The 20,000-nt window shown below is 58.4% G+C and overlaps 1 protein-coding gene across 1 annotated transcript in view; it reads right to left on the bottom strand.

The window, feature by feature from the left end:
• LOC113806196 (glyoxylate reductase/hydroxypyruvate reductase) overlaps nt 1-20,000 on the bottom strand; it is a 53,719-nt gene that overhangs the window by 15,543 nt on the left and 18,176 nt on the right. The window lies entirely within an intron of this gene.

Below are 20,000 nucleotides of genomic sequence, written 5' to 3'. Positions count from 1 at the left end.
GACATATCTGTCTATCTCTCTGATATATATTTAACTATCTATTTGCCCGGTTGACATGCATGTCTAGAGTGATAAATATGCATTTATGAGAGGAAAAGAAGGAGGGAAGGAGAGAGGGAGAGGGGGAAGAAAGAGAGAGAGACTGAACATTTTCTACAGGTATTTAGATTAGTTTTTTTTCTTGAAAAAAATATGTGAACAAATGTGACAATCCTAAATATTTTGTGTCTGTGTCTAAAAAGGAACTAAGAATATGCCACAAATAATAGCTACACATCTAAAACAAGAAATAAGGTAAGCTACAGTGTTTAAGAGACGTTCTTCAGGCTGGCTAATGAATGCATCGAAAGGATTAGGTCTTTACTGGACATAAAGCGAAGAAAATGACCCGCCCATCAATTCAATGGAGGTAATACCCCCCCCCCCCCACTGCACGCCTGAAGTCAACAACTGACGACAGACATGACAGAAATCTTACTTGTCATTATCGTCCGAGAAATGACAACCCAGTCGTGAAAGATGAAGTCATTAGCGTCTGAATGAGTGTAATGGTAATAAAAATCTGTGGATAAGTTTCATGGCGAAGGGGATACGAGCGCCCAGTATGATTTGTGATTTCTAAATCTTGTAAATAATTCTGAGTGGTTCGCCAAAGCACCTACAAGTCGCAGCTAAACGACAAAGCTAAACAAAACAGTCATACCAAAGATATCAACGAACATTCACAATCTCGCCATTTTCTTCCTAAAGTCCTGCTCCTCCTCCGAGCGTGAATTTCGGGAAAAAAATGTGGTAATGGCCGAAAAAAATGTGGGAATTTTAAAAATGTGGTAATGGCCGAAAAAATATGGGAATTTAAAAAAAATGTGGTAATGGCCGAAAAAAATGTGGGAATTAAAAAAAATGTGGTAATAGCCGAAATGTGGTAATGGCCGAAAAAAATGTGGGAATTTAAAAAATTTGGTAATGGCCGAAATCCGGCACCTTAATTAAATACCACACCCCATTAAATGACAATGTGCTAAATCAATACAGAAAAAAATCCCTAAAAATACTCCCAACCACAGAAAAAATAACAAATACGTCTCAGAATTGTGCCTCGGACCATACCTGGGACGCGTTCGGACGAAGAGCTAATCGGTCGTTTTATCAGGCTTGTTAAGGTAGATACGAGGACACAATACGGTAGATCAGTTTGAGTGACACCCGGATTGTGACGATAGTAGATGAGATAAGAAAGGGGGAAAATGGATATATATGGATATCTGAGGTACTGGTGGATATGTAAGGCATTATATATATATAGGAAAACTTTTCGTATGTTTAACGATATATAAGCGTCGAATATAATAGCTAAATGCAAACAGTGCTGATGATAATAGCAACAGTAATTAAAACGATGGTGATGATGATGATGTTAATAATGATAACAATTATGATACTACTGATAATAACGATGATAATATAATTATTAATGATAATAGTAATAATAGTAGCAACAACAACAACAATAATAATAATAATAATGATAATAATAATGTAATGATAATGATAATGATAACAATGATGATTATAATAATAATGGTAATAACAATAATAATAATGGTAATAATAGTAATGTTGATAATAATAGTAATAGTGATAATAATAGTATTGGTGATAATAATAAGAATAATAATTACAATAATGATAATAATAATAACAGCAATAATAATAACAATAATGGCAATGATAATAACAATAATTACATACAAAAGATATATTAGGAATAGTGAAGTGGAATGTAAAGAAAAACTGCTAATTAAGTGTATTTGCTTACTCCCTTACGCAAAATACCTTTAAATATCTATTTGCAGGAAATGTTGCATGCATATTACATTACTATTTTTCAACAAGACTGACAAGAATGTGAAACATGCCCTTGAAATAGCGATCACTAAGTGCAAACGTGAATTAGTGAAGTTGCACAAGGAAGGTCTAATCAGGTTACGGTGAAAGCCAAGCCGGCGGTAAGAGTTTGCTTTACAGGCTTATGATGCTTTTATTAGATCGTCGATCGGGAAAATGGCCGTCTCTTTGTGTTTCAGAATACTTGATAGAGATTATAAGGGTCTAAATATAGGTTATGATGCAACAAAATTTGGTTTGTGTCTTTTTTTTTTTTGCATCCATGAAAGTCCCTGTGGAAAATAATCACTTGTTTATATATATATATATATATATATATATATATATATATATATATATATATATATATATATATATATATATATATCTTACAGCGTAAAAAAATATATTTTAGACCATATTTCCAATGGAATTTGTTACATTTCTTTAAGACGCTGTAACTTGGAAGCACAAAAGAGCAGTTTCTCGCTCGCAGCCCATAATTAACAGCAGCCCACCTCGCTCGCAGCCCGTGATTAACAGCAGCCCACCTCGCTCGCAGCCCGTGATTAACAGCAGCCCACCTCGCTCGCAGCCCGTGATTAACAGCAGCCCACCTCGCTCGCAGCCCATGATTAACAGCAGCCCACCTCGCTCGCAGCCCGTGATTAACAGCAGCCCACCTCGCTCGCAGCCCGTGATTAACAGCAGCCCACCTCGCTCGCAGCCCGTGATTAACAGCAGCCAACCTCGCTCGCAGCCCGTGATTAACAGCAGCCCACCTCGCTCGCAGCCCATGATTAACAGCAGCCCACCTCGCTTGCAGCCCGTGATTAACAGCAGCCCACCTCGCTCGCAGCCCGTGATTAACAGCAGCCCACCTCGCTCGCAGCCCGTGATTAACAGCAGCCCACCTCGCTCGCAGCCCGTGATTAACAGCAGCCCACCTCGCTCGCAGCCCGTGATTAACAGCAGCCCACCTCGCTCGCAGCCCATGATTAACAGCAGCCCACCTCGCTCGCAGCCCGTGATTAACAGCAGCCCACCTCGCTCGCAGCCCGTGATTAACAGCAGCCCACTTCGCTCGCAGCCCGTGATTAACAGCAGCCCACTTCGCTCGCAGCCCGTGATTAACAGCAGCCCACCTCGCTCGCAGCCCATGATTAACAGCAGCCCACTTCGCTCGCAGCCCGTGATTAACAGCAGCCCACCTCGCTCGCAGCCCGTGATTAACAGCAGCCCACCTCGCTCGCAGCCCGTGATTAACAGCAGCCCACCTCGCTCGCAGCCCATGATTAACAGCAGCCCGTGATTAACAGCAGCCCACCTCGCTCGCAGCCCGTGATTAACAGCAGCCCACCTCGCTCGCAGCCCGTGATTAACAGCAGCCCACCTCGCTCGCAGCCCGTGATTAACAGCAGCCCACCTCGCTCGCAGCCCGTGATTAACAGCAGCCCACCTCGCTCGCAGCCCATGATTAACAGCAGCCCACCTCGCTCGCAGCCCGTGATTAACAGCAGCCCACCTCGCTCGCAGCCCGTGATTAACAGCAGCCCACCTCGCTCGCAGCCCATGATTAACAGCAGCCCACCTCGCTCGCAGCCCGTGATTAACAGCAGCCCACCTCGCTCGCAGCCCGTGATTAACAGCAGCCCACCTCGCTCGCAGCCCATGATTAACAGCAGCCCGTGATTAACAGCAGCCCACCTCGCTCGCAGCCCATGATTAACAGCAGCCCACCTCGCTCGCAGCCCGTGATTAACAGCAGCCCACCTCGCTCGCAGCCCGTGATAAACAGCAGCCCACCTCGCTCGCAGCCCGTGATTAACAGCAGCCCACCTCGCTCGCAGCCCGTGATTAACAGCAGCCCACCTCGCTCGCAGCCCATGATTAACAGCAGCCCACCTCGCTCGCAGCCCGTGATTAACAGCAGCCCACCTCGCTCGCAGCCCGTGATTAACAGCAGCCCACCTCGCTCGCAGCCCGTGATTAACAGCAGCCCACCTCGCTCGCAGCCCATGATTAACAGCAGCCCACCTCGCTCGCAGCCCGTGATTAACAGCAGCCCACCTCGCTCGCAGCCCGTGATTAACAGCAGCCCACCTCGCTCGCAGCCCGTGATTAACAGCAGCCCATAATTAACAGCAGCCCACCTCGCTCGCAGCCCGTGATTAACAGCAGCCCACCTCGCTCGCAGCCCGTGATTAACAGCAGCCCACCTCGCTCGCAGCCCGTGATTAACAGCAGCCCACCTCGCTCGCAGCCCATGATTAACAGCAGCCCACCTCGCTCGCAGCCCGTGATTAACAGCAGCCCACCTCGCTCGCAGCCCGTGATTAACAGCAGCCCACCTCGCTCGCAGCCCGTGATTAACAGCAGCCCACCTCGCTCGCAGCCCATAATTAACAGCAGCCCACCTCGCTCGCAGCCCGTGATTAACAGCAGCCCACCTCGCTCGCAGCCCGTGATTAACAGCAGCCCACCTCGCTCGCAGCCCGTGATTAACAGCAGCCCACCTCGCTCGCAGCCCGTGATTAACAGCAGCCCACCTCGCTCGCAGCCCGTGATTAACAGCAGCCCATAATTAACAGCAGCCCACCTCGCTCGCAGCCCATGATTAACAGCAGCCCACCTCGCTCGCAGCCCGTGATTAACAGCAGCCCATAATTAACAGCAGCCCACCTCGCTCGCAGCCCGTGATTAACAGCAGCCCACCTCGCTCGCAGCCCGTGATTAACAGCAGCCCACCTCGCTCGCAGCCCATGACTAACAGCAGCCCACCTCGCTCGCAGCCCATGATTAACAGCAGCCCACCTCGCTCGCAGCCCGTGATTAACAGCAGCCCACCTCGCTCGCAGCCCATGATTAACAGCAGCCCACCTCGCTCGCAGCCCGTGATTAACAGCAGCCCACCTCGCTCGCAGCCCATGATTAACAGCAGCCCACCTCGCTCGCAGCCCGTGATTAACAGCAGCCCACCTCGCTCGCAGCCCATGATTAACAGCAGCCCATGATTAACAGCAGCCCACCTCGCTCGCAGCCCGTGATTAACAGCAGCCCACCTCGCTCGCAGCCCGTGATTAACAGCAGCCCACCTCGCTCGCAGCCCGTGATTAACAGCAGCCCACCTCGCTCGCAGCCCGTGATTAACAGCAGCCCATAATTAACAGCAGCCCACCTCGCTCGCAGCCCATGATTAACAGCAGCCCACCTCGCTCGCAGCCCATGATTAACAGCAGCCCATAATTAACAGCAGCCCACCTCGCTCGCAGCCCGTGATTAACAGCAGCCCACCTCGCTCGCAGCCCGTGATTAACAGCAGCCCACCTCGCTCGCAGCCCGTGATTAACAGCAGCCCACCTCGCTCGCAGCCCGTGATTAACAGCAGCCCATAATTAACAGCAGCCCACCTCGCTCGCAGCCCGTGATTAACAGCAGCCCACCTCGCTCGCAGCCCGTGATTAACAGCAGCCCACCTCGCTCGCAGCCCGTGATTAACAGCAGCCCACCTCGCTCGCAGCCCGTGATTAACAGCAGCCCATAATTAACAGCAGCCCACCTCGCTCGCAGCCCATGGTTAACAGCAGCCCACCTCGCTCGCAGCCCATGATTAACAGCAGCCCATAATTAACAGCAGCCCACCTCGCTCGCAGCCCGTGATTAACAGCAGCCCACCTCGCTCGCAGCCCGTGATTAACAGCAGCCCACCTCGCTCGCAGCCCGTGATTAACAGCAGCCCATAATTAACAGCAGCCCACCTCGCTCGCAGCCCGTGATTAACAGCAGCCCACCTCGCTCGCAGCCCGTGATTAACAGCAGCCCACCTCGCTCGCAGCCCGTGATTAACAGCAGCCCACCTCGCTCGCAGCCCGTGATTAACAGCAGCCCATAATTAACAGCAGCCCACCTCGCTCGCAGCCCGTGATTAACAGCAGCCCACCTCGCTCGCAGCCCGTGATTAACAGCAGCCCACCTCGCTCGCAGCCCGTGATTAACAGCAGCCCACCTCGCTCGCAGCCCGTGATTAACAGCAGCCCACCTCGCTCGCAGCCCGTGATTAACAGCAGCCCACCTCGCTCGCAGCCCGTGATTAACAGCAGCCCATAATTAACAGCAGCCCACCTCGCTCGCAGCCCGTGATTAACAGCAGCCCACCTCGCTCGCAGCCCGTGATTAACAGCAGCCCACCTCGCTCGCAGCCCGTGATTAACAGCAGCCCACCTCGCTCGCAGCCCGTGATTAACAGCAGCCCACCTCGCTCGCAGCCCACCTCGCTCGCAGCCCATGATTAACAGCAGCCCACCTCGCTCGCAGCCCGTGATTAACAGCAGCCCACCTCGCTCGCAGCCCACCTCGCTCGCAGCCCATGATTAACAGCAGCCCACCTCGCTCGCAGCCCGTGATTAACAGCAGCCCACCTCGCTCGCAGCCCATGGTTAACAGCAGCCCACCTCGCTCGCAGCCCATGATTAACAGCAGCCCATAATTAACAGCAGCCCACCTCGCTCGCAGCCCGTGATTAACAGCAGCCCACCTCGCTCGCAGCCCATGGTTAACAGCAGCCCACCTCGCTCGCAGCCCATGATTAACAGCAGCCCATGATTAACAGCAGCCCACCTCGCTCGCAGCCCGTGATTAACAGCAGCCCACCTCGCTCGCAGCCCGTGATTAACAGCAGCCCACCTCGCTCGAAGCCCATGATTAACAGCAGCCCACCTCGCTCGCAGCCCATGATTAACAGCAGCCCATGATTAACAGCAGCCCACCTCGCTCGCAGCCCGTGATTAACAGCAGCCCACCTCGCTCGCAGCCCATGATTAACAGCAGCCCATGATTAACAGCAGCCCACCTCGCTCGCAGCCCGTGATTAACAGCAGCCCACCTCGCTCGCAGCCCGTGATTAACAGCAGCCCACCTCGCTCGCAGCCCATGATTAACAGCAGCCCACCTCGCTCGCAGCCCGTGATTAACAGCAGCCCACCTCGCTCGCAGCCCGTGATTAACAGCAGCCCACCTCGCTCGCAGCCCGTGATTAACAGCAGCCCACCTCGCTCGCAGCCCACCTCGCTCGCAGCCCACCTCGCTCGCAGCCCGTGATTAACAGCAGCCCACCTCGCTCGCAGCCCGTGATTAACAGCAGCCCACCTCGCTCGCAGCCCGTGATTAACAGCAGCCCGTGATTAACAGCAGCCCACCTCGCTCACAGCCCGTGATTAACAGCAGCCCACCTCGCTCGCAGCCCGTGATTAACAGCAGCCCACCTCGCTCGCAGCCCATGATTAACAGCAGCCCACCTCGCTCGCAGCCCGTGATTAACAGCAGCCCACCTCGCTCGCAGCCCATGATTAACAGCAGCCCACCTCGCTCGCAGCCCGTGATTAACAGCAGCCCACCTCGCTCGCAGCCCATGATTAACAGCAGCCCACCTCGCTCGCAGCCCATGATTAACAGCAGCCCACCTCGCTCGCAGCCCGTGATTAACAGCAGCCCACTTCGCTCGCAGCCCGTGATTAACAGCAGCCCACCTCGCTCGCAGCCCATGATTAACAGCAGCCCACCTCGCTCGCAGCCCGTGATTAACAGCAGCCCACCTCGCTCGCAGCCCATGATTAACAGCAGCCCACCTCGCTCGCAGCCCGTGATTAACAGCAGCCCACCTCGCTCGCAGCCCGTGATTAACAGCAGCCCACCTCGCTCGCAGCCCGTGATTAACAGCAGCCCACCTCGCTCGCAGCCCGTGATTAACAGCAGCCCACCTCGCTCGCAGCCCGTGATTAACAGCAGCCCACCTCGCTCGCAGCCCATGATTAACAGCAGCCCACCTCGCTCGCAGCCCGTGATTAACAGCAGCCCACCTCGCTCGCAGCCCATGATTAACAGCAGCCCACCTCGCTCGCAGCCCGTGATTAACAGCAGCCCACCTCGCTCGCAGCCCATGATTAACAGCAGCCCACCTCGCTCGCAGCCCGTGATTAACAGCAGCCCACCTCGCTCGCAGCCCGTGATTAACAGCAGCCCACCTCGCTCGCAGCCCATGATTAACAGCAGCCCACCTCGCTCGCAGCCCGTGATTAACAGCAGCCCATGATTAACAGCAGCCCACCTCGCTCGCAGCCCGTGATTAACAGCAGCCCACCTCGCTCGCAGCCCGTGACTAACAGCAGCCCACCTCGCTCGCAGCCCATGATTAACAGCAGCCCACCTCGCTCGCAGCCCGTGATTAACAGCAGCCCACCTCGCTCGCAGCCCGTGATTAACAGCAGCCCACCTCGCTCGCAGCCCATAATTAACAGCAGCCCACCTCGCTCGCAGCCCGTGATTAACAGCAGCCCACCTCGCTCGCAGCCCGTGATTAACAGCAGCCCACCTCGCTCGCAGCCCATGATTAACAGCAGCCCGTGATTAACAGCAGCCCACCTCGCTCGCAGCCCATGATTAACAGCAGCCCACCTCGCTCGCAGCCCGTGACTAACAGCAGCCCACCTCGCTCGCAGCCCATGATTAACAGCAGCCCACCTCGCTCGCAGCCCGTGATTAACAGCAGCCCACCTCGCTCGCAGCCCGTGATTAACAGCAGCCCACCTCGCTCGCAGCCCATAATTAACAGCAGCCCACCTCGCTCGCAGCCCGTGATTAACAGCAGCCCACCTCGCTCGCAGCCCGTGATTAACAGCAGCCCACCTCGCTCGCAGCCCATGATTAACAGCAGCCCGTGATTAACAGCAGCCCACCTCGCTCGCAGCCCATGATTAACAGCAGCCCACCTCGCTCGCAGCCCATGATTAACAGCAGCCCGTGATTAACAGCAGCCCACCTCGCTCGCAGGCCGTGATTAACAGCAGCCCACCTCGCTCGCAGCCCATGATTAACAGCAGCCCACCTCGCTCGCAGCCCGTGATTAACAGCAGCCCACCTCGCTCGCAGCCCGTGATTAACAGCAGCCCACCTCGCTCGCAGCCCGTGATTAACAGCAGCCCACCTCGCTCGCAGCCCGTGATTAACAGCAGCCCACCTCGCTCGCAGCCCGTGATTAACAGCAGCCCACCTCGCTCGCAGCCCGTGATTAACAGCAGCCCACCTCGCTCGCAGCCCGTGATTAACAGCAGCCCACCTCGCTCGCAGCCCGTGATTAACAGCAGCCCACCTCGCTCGCAGCCCGTGATTAACAGCAGCCCACCTCGCTCGCAGCCCATGATTAACAGCAGCCCACCTCGCTCGCAGCCCGTGATTAACAGCAGCCCACCTCGCTCGCAGCCCGTGATTAACAGCAGCCCACCTCGCTCGCAGCCCATGATTAACAGAGCCCACCTCGCTTGCAGCCCGTGATTAACAGCAGCCCACCTCGCTCGCAGCCCATGATTAACAGCAGCCCACCTCGCTTGCAGCCCGTGATTAACAGCAGCCCACCTCGCTCGCAGCCCATGATTAACAGCTGCCCACCTCGCTCGCAGCCCGTGATTAACAGCAGCCCACCTCGCTCGCAGCCCATAATTAACAGCAGCCCACCTCGCTCGCAGCCCATGATTAACAGCAGCCCACCTCGCTCGCAGCCCGTGATTAACAGCAGCCCACCTCGCTCGCAGCCCATGATTAACAGCAGCCCACCTCGCTCGCAGCCCGTGATTAACAGCAGCCCACCTCGCTCGCAGCCCGTGATTAACAGCAGCCCACCTCGCTCGCAGCCCATGATTAACAGCAGCCCACCTCGCTCGCAGCCCGTGATTAACAGCAGCCCACCTCGCTCGCAGCCCGTGATTAACAGCAGCCCACCTCGCTCGCAGCCCATGATTAACAGCAGCCCACCTCGCTCGCAGCCCGTGATTAACAGCAGCCCACCTCGCTCGCAGCCCATGATTAACAGCAGCCCACCTCGCTCGCAGCCCGTGATTAACAGCAGCCCACCTCGCTCGCAGCCCGTGATTAACAGCAGCCCACCTCGCTCGCAGCCCGTGATTAACAGCAGCCCACCTCGCTCGCAGCCCGTGATTAACAGCAGCCCACCTCGCTCGCAGCCCGTGATTAACAGCAGCCCACCTCGCTCGCAGCCCATGATTAACAGCAGCCCACCTCGCTCGCAGCCCGTGATTAACAGCAGCCCACCTCGCTCGCAGCCCGTGATTAACAGCAGCCCACCTCGCTCGCAGCCCGTGATTAACAGCAGCCCACCTCGCTCGCAGCCCGTGATTAACAGCAGCCCACCTCGCTCGCAGCCCGTGATTAACAGCAGCCCACCTCGCTCGCAGCCCATGATTAACAGCAGCCCACCTCGCTCGCAGCCCGTGATTAACAGCAGCCCACCTCGCTCGCAGCCCATGATTAACAGCAGCCCACCTCGCTCGCAGCCCGTGATTAACAGCAGCCCACCTCGCTCGCAGCCCGTGATTAACAGCAGCCCACCTCGCTCGCAGCCCATGATTAACAGCAGCCCACCTCGCTCGCAGCCCGTGATTAACAGCAGCCCACCTCGCTCGCAGCCCATGATTAACAGCAGCCCACCTCGCTCGCAGCCCGTGATTAACAGCAGCCCACCTCGCTCGCAGCCCGTGATTAACAGCAGCCCACCTCGCTCGCAGCCCATGATTAACAGCAGCCCACCTCGCTCGCAGCCCGTGATTAACAGCAGCCCACCTCGCTCGCAGCCCGTGATTAACAGCAGCCCACCTCGCTCGCAGCCCATGATTAACAGCAGCCCACCTCGCTCGCAGCCCGTGATTAACAGCAGCCCACCTCGCTCGCAGCCCATGATTAACAGCAGCCCACCTCGCTCGCAGCCCGTGATTAACAGCAGCCCATGATTAACAGCAGCCCACCTCGCTCGCAGCCCGTGATTAACAGCAGCCCACCTCGCTCGCAGCCCATGATTAACAGAAGCCCACCTCGCTCGCAGCCCGTGATTAACAGCAGCCCACCTCGCTCGCAGCCCATGATTAACAGCAGCCCACCTCGCTCGCAGCCCGTGATTAACAGCAGCCCATGATTAACAGCAGCCCACCTCGCTCGCAGCCCGTGATTAACAGCAGCCCACCTCGCTCGCAGCCCATGATTAACAGCAGCCCACCTCGCTCGCAGCCCGTGATTAACAGCAGCCCACCTCGCTCGCAGCCCATGATTAACAGCAGCCCACCTCGCTCGCAGCCCGTGATTAACAGCAGCCCACCTCGCTCGCAGCCCGTGATTAACAGCAGCCCACCTCGCTCGCAGCCCGTGATTAACAGCAGCCCACCTCGCTCGCAGCCCGTGATTAACAGCAGCCCACCTCGCTCGCAGCCCGTGATTAACAGCAGCCCACCTCGCTCGCAGCCCATGATTAACAGCAGCCCACCTCGCTCGCAGCCCGTGATTAACAGCAGCCCACCTCGCTCGCAGCCCATGATTAACAGCAGCCCACCTCGCTCGCAGCCCGTGATTAACAGCAGCCCACCTCGCTCGCAGCCCGTGATTAACAGCAGCCCACCTCGCTCGCAGCCCATGATTAACAGCAGCCCACCTCGCTCGCAGCCCGTGATTAACAGCAGCCCACCTCGCTCGCAGCCCATGATTAACAGCAGCCCACCTCGCTCGCAGCCCGTGATTAACAGCAGCCCACCTCGCTCGCAGCCCATGATTAACAGCAGCCCACCTCGCTCGCAGCCCATGATTAACAGCAGCCCACCTCGCTCGCAGCCCGTGATTAACAGCAGCCCACCTCGCTCGCAGCCCATGATTAACAGCAGCCCACCTCGCTCGCAGCCCGTGATTAACAGCAGCCCACCTCGCTCGCAGCCCGTGATTAACAGCAGCCCACCTCGCTCGCAGCCCATGATTAACAGCAGCCCACCTCGCTCGCAGCCCGTGATTAACAGCAGCCCACCTCGCTCGCAGCCCATGATTAACAGCAGCCCACCTCGCTCGCAGCCCGTGATTAACAGCAGCCCACCTCGCTCGCAGCCCGTGATTAACAGCAGCCCACCTCGCTCGCAGCCCGTGATTAACAGCAGCCCACCTCGCTCGCAGCCCGTGATTAACAGCAGCCCACCTCGCTCGCAGCCCGTGATTAACAGCAGCCCACCTCGCTCGCAGCCCATGATTAACAGCAGCCCACCTCGCTCGCAGCCCGTGATTAACAGCAGCCCACCTCGCTCGCAGCCCATGATTAACAGCAGCCCACCTCGCTCGCAGCCCGTGATTAACAGCAGCCCACCTCGCTCGCAGCCCGTGATTAACAGCAGCCCACCTCGCTCGCAGCCCATGATTAACAGCAGCCCACCTCGCTCGCAGCCCGTGATTAACAGCAGCCCACCTCGCTCGCAGCCCATGATTAACAGCAGCCCACCTCGCTCGCAGCCCGTGATTAACAGCAGCCCACCTCGCTCGCAGCCCGTGATTAACAGCAGCCCACCTCGCTCGCAGCCCGTGATTAACAGCAGCCCACCTCGCTCGCAGCCCGTGATTAACAGCAGCCCACCTCGCTCGCAGCCCGTGATTAACAGCAGCCCACCTCGCTCGCAGCCCATAATTAACAGCAGCCCACCTCGCTCGCAGCCCGTGATTAACAGCAGCCCACCTCGCTCGCAGCCCGTGATTAACAGCAGCCCACCTCGCTCGCAGCCCGTGATTAACAGCAGCCCACCTCGCTCGCAGCCCATGATTAACAGCAGCCCACCTCGCTCGCAGCCCGTGATTAACAGCAGCCCACCTCGCTCGCAGCCCGTGATTAACAGCAGCCCACCTCGCTCGCAGCCCATGATTAACAGCAGCCCACCTCGCTCGCAGCCCGTGATTAACAGCAGCCCACCTCGCTCGCAGCCCATGATTAACAGCAGCCCACCTCGCTCGCAGCCCGTGATTAACAGCAGCCCACCTCGCTCGCAGCCCATGATTAACAGCAGCCCACCTCGCTCGCAGCCCGTGATTAACAGCAGCCCACCTCGCTCGCAGCCCATGATTAACAGCAGCCCACCTCGCTCGCAGCCCGTGATTAACAGCAGCCCACCTCGCTCGCAGCCCATGATTAACAGCAGCCCACCTCGCTCGCAGCCCATGATTAACAGCAGCCCACCTCGCTCGCAGCCCGTGATTAACAGCAGCCCACCTCGCTCGCAGCCCGTGATTAACAGCAGCCCACCTCGCTCGCAGCCCATAATTAACAGCAGCCCACCTCGCTCGCAGCCCGTGATTAACAGCAGCCCACCTCGCTCGCAGCCCATGATTAACAGCAGCCCACCTCGCTCGCAGCCCGTGATTAACAGCAGCCCACCTCGCTCGCAGCCCATGATTAACAGCAGCCCACCTCGCTCGCAGCCCATGATTAACAGCAGCCCACCTCGCTCGCAGCCCGTGATTAACAGCAGCCCACCTCGCTCGCAGCCCGTGATTAACAGCAGCCCACCTCGCTCGCAGCCCGTGATTAACAGCAGCCCACCTCGCTCGCATCCCATGATTAACAGCAGCCCACCTCGCTCGCAGCCCGTGATTAACAGCAGCCCACCTCGCTCGCAGCCCGTGATTAACAGCAGCCCACCTCGCTCGCAGCCCGTGATTAACAGCAGCCCACCTCGCTCGCAGCCCGTGATTAACAGCAGCCCACCTCGCTCGCAGCCCGTGATTAACAGCAGCCCACCTCGCTCGCAGCCCGTGATTAACAGCAGCCCACCTCGCTCGCAGCCCGTGATTAACAGCAGCCCACCTCGCTCGCATCCCATGATTAACAGCAGCCCACCTCGCTCGCATCCCATGATTAACAGCAGCCCACCTCGCTCGCAGCCCGTGATTAACAGCAGCCCACCTCGCTCGCAGCCCGTGATTAACAGCAGCCCACCTCGCTCGCAGCCCGTGATTAACAGCAGCCCACCTCGCTCGCAGCCCATGATTAACAGCAGCCCACCTCGCTCGCAGCCCGTGATTAACAGCAGCCCACCTCGCTCGCAGCCCGTGATTAACAGCAGCCCACCTCGCTCGTAGCCCATAATTAACAGCAGCCCATGATTAACAGCAGCCCACCTCGCTCGCAGCCCATGATTAACAGCAGCCCACCTCGCTCGCAGCCCGTGATTAACAGCAGCCCACCTCGCTCGCAGCCCATGATTAACAGCAGCCCACCTCGCTCGCAGCCCGTGATTAACAGCAGCCCACCTCGCTCGCAACCCATGATGAACAGCATCCCACCTCGCTCGCAGCCCATGATTAACAGCAGCCCACCTCGCTCGCAGCCCATGATTAACAGCAGCCCACCTCGCTCGCAGCCCGTGATTAACAGCAGCCCACCTCGCTCGCAGCCCGTGATTAACAGCAGCCCACCTCGCTCGCAGCCCATGATTAACAGCAGCCCACCTCGCTCGCAGCCCATGATTAACAGCAGCCCACCTCGCTCGCAGCCCGTGATTAACAGCAGCCCACCTCGCTCGCAGCCCGTGATTAACAGCAGCCCACCTCGCTCGCAGCCCGTGATTAACAGCAGCCCACCTCGCTCGCAGCCCGTGATTAACAGCAGCCCACCTCGCTCGCAGCCCATGATTAACAGCAGCCCACCTCGCTCGCAGCCCGTGATTAACAGCAGCCCACCTCGCTCGCAGCCCGTGATTAACAGCAGCCCACCTCGCTCGCAGCCCGTGATTAACAGCAGCCCACCTCGCTCGCAGCCCGTGATTAACAGCAGCCCACCTCGCTCGCAGCCCATGATTAACAGCAGCCCACCTCGCTCGCAGCCCGTTATTAACAGCAGCCCACCTCGCTCGCAGCCCGTGATTAACAGCAGCCCACCTCGCTCGCAGCCCGTGATTAACAGCAGCCCACCTCGCTCGCAGCCCGTGATTAACAGCAGCCCACCTCGCTCGCAGCCCATGATTAACAGCAGCCCGTGATTAACAGCAGCCCACCTCGCTCGCAGCCCGTTATTAACAGCAGCCCACCTCGCTCGCAGCCCGTGATTAACAGCAGCCCACCTCGCTCGCAGCCCGTGATTAACAGCAGCCCACCTCGCTCGCAGCCCGTGATTAACAGCAGCCCACCTCGCTCGCGGCCCGTGATTAACAGCAGCCCACCTCGCTCGCAGCCCATGATTAACAGCTGCCCACCTCGCTCGCAGCCCATGATTAACAGCAGCCCACCTCGCTCGCAGCCCGTGATTAACAGCAGCCCACCTCGCTCGCAGCCCATGATTAACAGCAGCCCACCTCGCTCGCAGCCCGTGATTAACAGCTGCCCACCTCGCTCGCAGCCCATGACTGACAGCAGCCCATGATTAACAGCAGCCCACCTCGCTCGCAGCCCGTGATTAACAGCAGCCCACCTCGCTCGCAGCCCATGATTAACAGCAGCCCACCTCGCTCGCAGCCCATGATTAACAGCTGCCCACCTCGCTCGCAGCCCATGACTGACAGCAGCCCATGATTAACAGCAGCCCACCTCGCTCGCAGCCCGTGATTAACAGCAGCCCATGATTAACAGCTGCCCACCTCGCTCGCAGCCCGTGATTAACAGCAGCCCACCTCGCTCGCAGCCCATGATTAACAGCAGCCCACCTCGCTCGCAGCCCGTGATTAACAGCAGCCCACCTCGCTCGCAGCCCGTGATTAACAGCAGCCCACCTCGCTCGCAGCCCGTGATTAACAGCAGCCCACCTCGCTCGCAGCCCATGATTAACAGCAGCCCATGATTAACAGCAGCCCACCTCGCTCGCAGCCCGTGATTAACAGCAGCCCATGATTAACAGCTGCCCACCTCGCTCGCAGCCCGTGATTAACAGCAGCCCACCTCGCTCGCAGCCCGTGATTAACAGCAGCCCACCTCGCTCGCAGCCCGTGATTAACAGCAGCCCACCTCGCTCGCAGCCCATGATTAACAGCAGCCCATGATTAACAGCAGCCCACCTCGCTCGCAGCCCGTGATTAACAGCAGCCCATGATTAACAGCTGCCCACCTCGCTCGCAGCCCGTGATTAACAGCAGCCCACCTCGCTCGCAGCCCATGATTAACAGCAGCCCACCTCGCTCGCAGCCCGTGATTAACAGCAGCCCACCTCGCTCGCAGCCCGTGATTAACAGCAGCCCACCTCGCTCGCAGCCCATGATTAACAGCAGCCCACCTCGCTCGCAGCCCGTGATTAACAGCAGCCCACCTCGCTCGCAGCCCGTGATTAACAGCAGCCCACCTCGCTCGCAGCCCATGATTAACAGCAGCCCACCTCGCTCGCAGCCCGTGATTAACAGCAGCCCACCTCGCTCGCAGCCCGTGATTAACAGCAGCCCATGATTAACAGCAGCCCACCTCGCTCGCAGCCCGTGATTAACAGCAGCCCACCTCGCTCGCAGCCCGTGATTAACAGCAGCCCACCTCGCTCGCAGCCCATGATTAACAGCAGCCCATGATTAACAGCAGCCCACCTCGCTCGCAGCCCGTGATTAACAGCAGCCCACCTCGCTCGCAGCCCGTGATTAACAGCAGCCCACCTCGCTCGCAGCCCGTGATTAACAGCAGCCCACCTCGCTCGCAGCCCATGATTAACAGCAGCCCACCTCGCTCGCAGCCCGTGATTAACAGCAGCCCACCTCGCTCGCAGCCCGTGATTAACAGCAGCCCATGATTAACAGCAGCCCACCTCGCTCGCAGCCCGTGATTAACAGCAGCCCACCTCGCTCGCAGCCCGTGATTAACAGCAGCCCACCTCGCTCGCAGCCCGTGATTAACAGCAGCCCACCTCGCTCGCAGCCCATGATTAACAGCAGCCCATGATTAACAGCAGCCCACCTCGCTCGCAGCCCGTGATTAACAGCAGCCCATGATTAACAGCTGCCCACCTCGCTCGCAGCCCGTGATTAACAGCAGCCCACCTCGCTCGCAGCCCGTGATTAACAGCAGCCCACCTCGCTCGCAGCCCGTGATTAACAGCAGCCCACCTCGCTCGCAGCCCATGATTAACAGCAGCCCATGATTAACAGCAGCCCACCTCGCTCGCAGCCCGTGATTAACAGCAGCCCATGATTAACAGCTGCCCACCTCGCTCGCAGCCCGTGATTAACAGCAGCCCACCTCGCTCGCAGCCCATGATTAACAGCAGCCCACCTCGCTCGCAGCCCGTGATTAACAGCAGCCCACCTCGCTCGCAGCCCGTGATTAACAGCAGCCCACCTCGCTCGCAGCCCATGATTAACAGCAGCCCACCTCGCTCGCAGCCCGTGATTAACAGCAGCCCACCTCGCTCGCAGCCCGTGATTAACAGCAGCCCACCTCGCTCGCAGCCCATGATTAACAGCAGCCCACCTCGCTCGCAGCCCGTGATTAACAGCAGCCCACCTCGCTCGCAGCCCGTGATTAACAGCAGCCCATGATTAACAGCAGCCCACCTCGCTCGCAGCCCGTGATTAACAGCAGCCCACCTCGCTCGCAGCCCGTGATTAACAGCAGCCCACCTCGCTCGCAGCCCATGATTAACAGCAGCCCACCTCGCTCGCAGCCCGTGATTAACAGCAGCCCACCTCGCTCGCAGCCCGTGATTAACAGCAGCCCACCTCGCTCGCAGCCCGTGATTAACAGCAGCCCACCTCGCTCGCAGCCCATGATTAACAGCAGCCCACCTCGCTCGCAGCCCGTGATTAACAGCAGCCCACCTCGCTCGCAGCCCGTGATTAACAGCAGCCCATGATTAACAGCAGCCCACCTCGCTCGCAGCCCGTGATTAACAGCAGCCCACCTCGCTCGCAGCCCGTGATTAACAGCAGCCCACCTCGCTCGCAGCCCGTGATTAACAGCAGCCCACCTCGCTCGCAGCCCATGATTAACAGCAGCCCATGATTAACAGCAGCCCACCTCGCTCGCAGCCCGTGATTAACAGCAGCCCATGATTAACAGCTGCCCACCTCGCTCGCAGCCCGTGATTAACAGCAGCCCACCTCGCTCGCAGCCCGTGATTAACAGCAGCCCACCTCGCTCGCAGCCCGTGATTAACAGCAGCCCACCTCGCTCGCAGCCCATGATTAACAGCAGCCCATGATTAACAGCAGCCCACCTCGCTCGCAGCCCGTGATTAACAGCAGCCCATGATTAACAGCTGCCCACCTCGCTCGCAGCCCGTGATTAACAGCAGCCCACCTCGCTCGCAGCCCATGATTAACAGCAGCCCACCTCGCTCGCAGCCCGTGATTAACAGCAGCCCACCTCGCTCGCAGCCCGTGATTAACAGCAGCCCACCTCGCTCGCAGCCCATGATTAACAGCAGCCCACCTCGCTCGCAGCCCGTGATTAACAGCAGCCCACCTCGCTCGCAGCCCGTGATTAACAGCAGCCCACCTCGCTCGCAGCCCATGATTAACAGCAGCCCACCTCGCTCGCAGCCCGTGATTAACAGCAGCCCACCTCGCTCGCAGCCCATGATTAACAGCAGCCCACCTCGCTCGCAGCCCGTGATTAACAGCAGCCCACCTCGCTCGCAGCCCATGATTAACAGCAGCCCACCTCGCTCGCAGCCCATGATTAACAGCAGCCCACCTCGCTCGCAGCCCATGATTAACAGCAGCCCACCTCGCTCGCAGCCCGTGATTAACAGCAGCCCACCTCGCTCGCAGCCCATGATTAACAGCAGCCCACCTCGCTCGCAGCCCGTGATTAACAGCAGCCCACCTCGCTCGCAGCCCGTGATTAACAGCAGCCCGTGATTAACAGCAGCCCACCTCGCTCGCAGCCCGTGATTAACAGCAGCACGTGATTAACAGCAGCCCACCTCGCTCGCAGCCCATGATTAACAGCAGCCCACCTCGCTCGCAGCCCATGATTAACAGCAGCCCACCTCGCTCGCAGCCCGTGATTAACAGCAGCCCACCTCGCTCGCAGCCCGTGATTAACAGCAGCCCACCTCGCTCGCAGCCCATGATTAACAGCAGCCCACCTCGCTCGCAGCCCGTGATTAACAGCAGCCCACCTCGCTCGCAGCCCGTGATTAACAGCAGCCCACCTCGCTCGCAGCCCATGATTAACAGCAGCCCACCTCGCTCGCAGCCCGTGATTAACAGCAGCCCACCTCGCTCGCAGCCCATGATTAACAGCAGCCCACCTCGCTCGCAGCCCGTGATTAACAGCAGCCCACCTCGCTCGCAGCCCGTGATTAACAGCAGCCCACCTCGCTCGCAGCCCGTGATTAACAGCAGCCCACCTCGCTCGCAGCCCGTGATTAACAGCAGCCCACCTCGCTCGCAGCCCGTGATTAACAGCAGCCCACCTCGCTCGCAGCCCGTGATTAACAGCAGCCCACCTCGCTCGCAGCCCGTGATTAACAGCAGCCCACCTCGCTCGCAGCCCGTGATTAACAGCAGCCCACCTCGCTCGCAGCCCGTGATTAACAGCAGCCCACCTCGCTCGCAGCCCGTGATTAACAGCAGCCCGTGATTAACAGCAGCCCACCTCGCTCGCAGCCCATGATTAACAGCAGCCCACCTCGCTCGCAGCCCGTGATTAACAGCAGCCCACCTCGCTCGCAGCCCGTGATTAACAGCAGCCCACCTCGCTCGCAGCCCATGATTAACAGCAGCCCACCTCGCTCGCAGCCCGTGATTAACAGCAGCCCACCTCGCTCGCAGCCCATGATTAACAGCAGCCCACCTCGCTCGCAGCCCATGATTAACAGCAGCCCACCTCGCTCGCAGCCCATAATTAACAGCAGCCCACCTCGCTCGCAGTCCATGATTAACAGCAGCCCACCTCGCTCGCAGCCCGTGATTAACAGCAGCCCACCTCGCTCGCATCCCATGATTAACAGCAGCCCACCTCGCTCGCAGCCCATAATTAACAGCAGCCCACCTCGCTCGCAGCCCGTGATTAACAGCAGCCCACCTCGCTCGCAGCCCGTGATTAACAGCAGCCCACCTCGCTCGCAGCCCGTGATTAACAGCAGCCCACCTCGCTCGCAGCCCATGATTAACAGCAGCCCACCTCGCTCGCAGCCCGTGATTAACAGCAGCCCACCTCGCTCGCAGCCCGTGATTAACAGCAGCCCACCTCGCTCGCAGCCCATGATTAACAGCAGCCCACCTCGCTCGCAGCCCATGATTAACAGCAGCCCACCTCGCTCGCAGCCCATGATTAACAGCAGCCCACCTCGCTCGCAGCCCGTGATTAACAGCAGCCCGTGATTAACAGCAGCCCGT

This window comes from Penaeus vannamei, chromosome 28, assembly GCF_042767895.1.
Source record: "Penaeus vannamei isolate JL-2024 chromosome 28, ASM4276789v1, whole genome shotgun sequence".
Classification (NCBI taxonomy): domain Eukaryota; kingdom Metazoa; phylum Arthropoda; class Malacostraca; order Decapoda; family Penaeidae; genus Penaeus; species Penaeus vannamei.
This window is presented reverse-complemented; position numbering and strand designations above follow the sequence as displayed.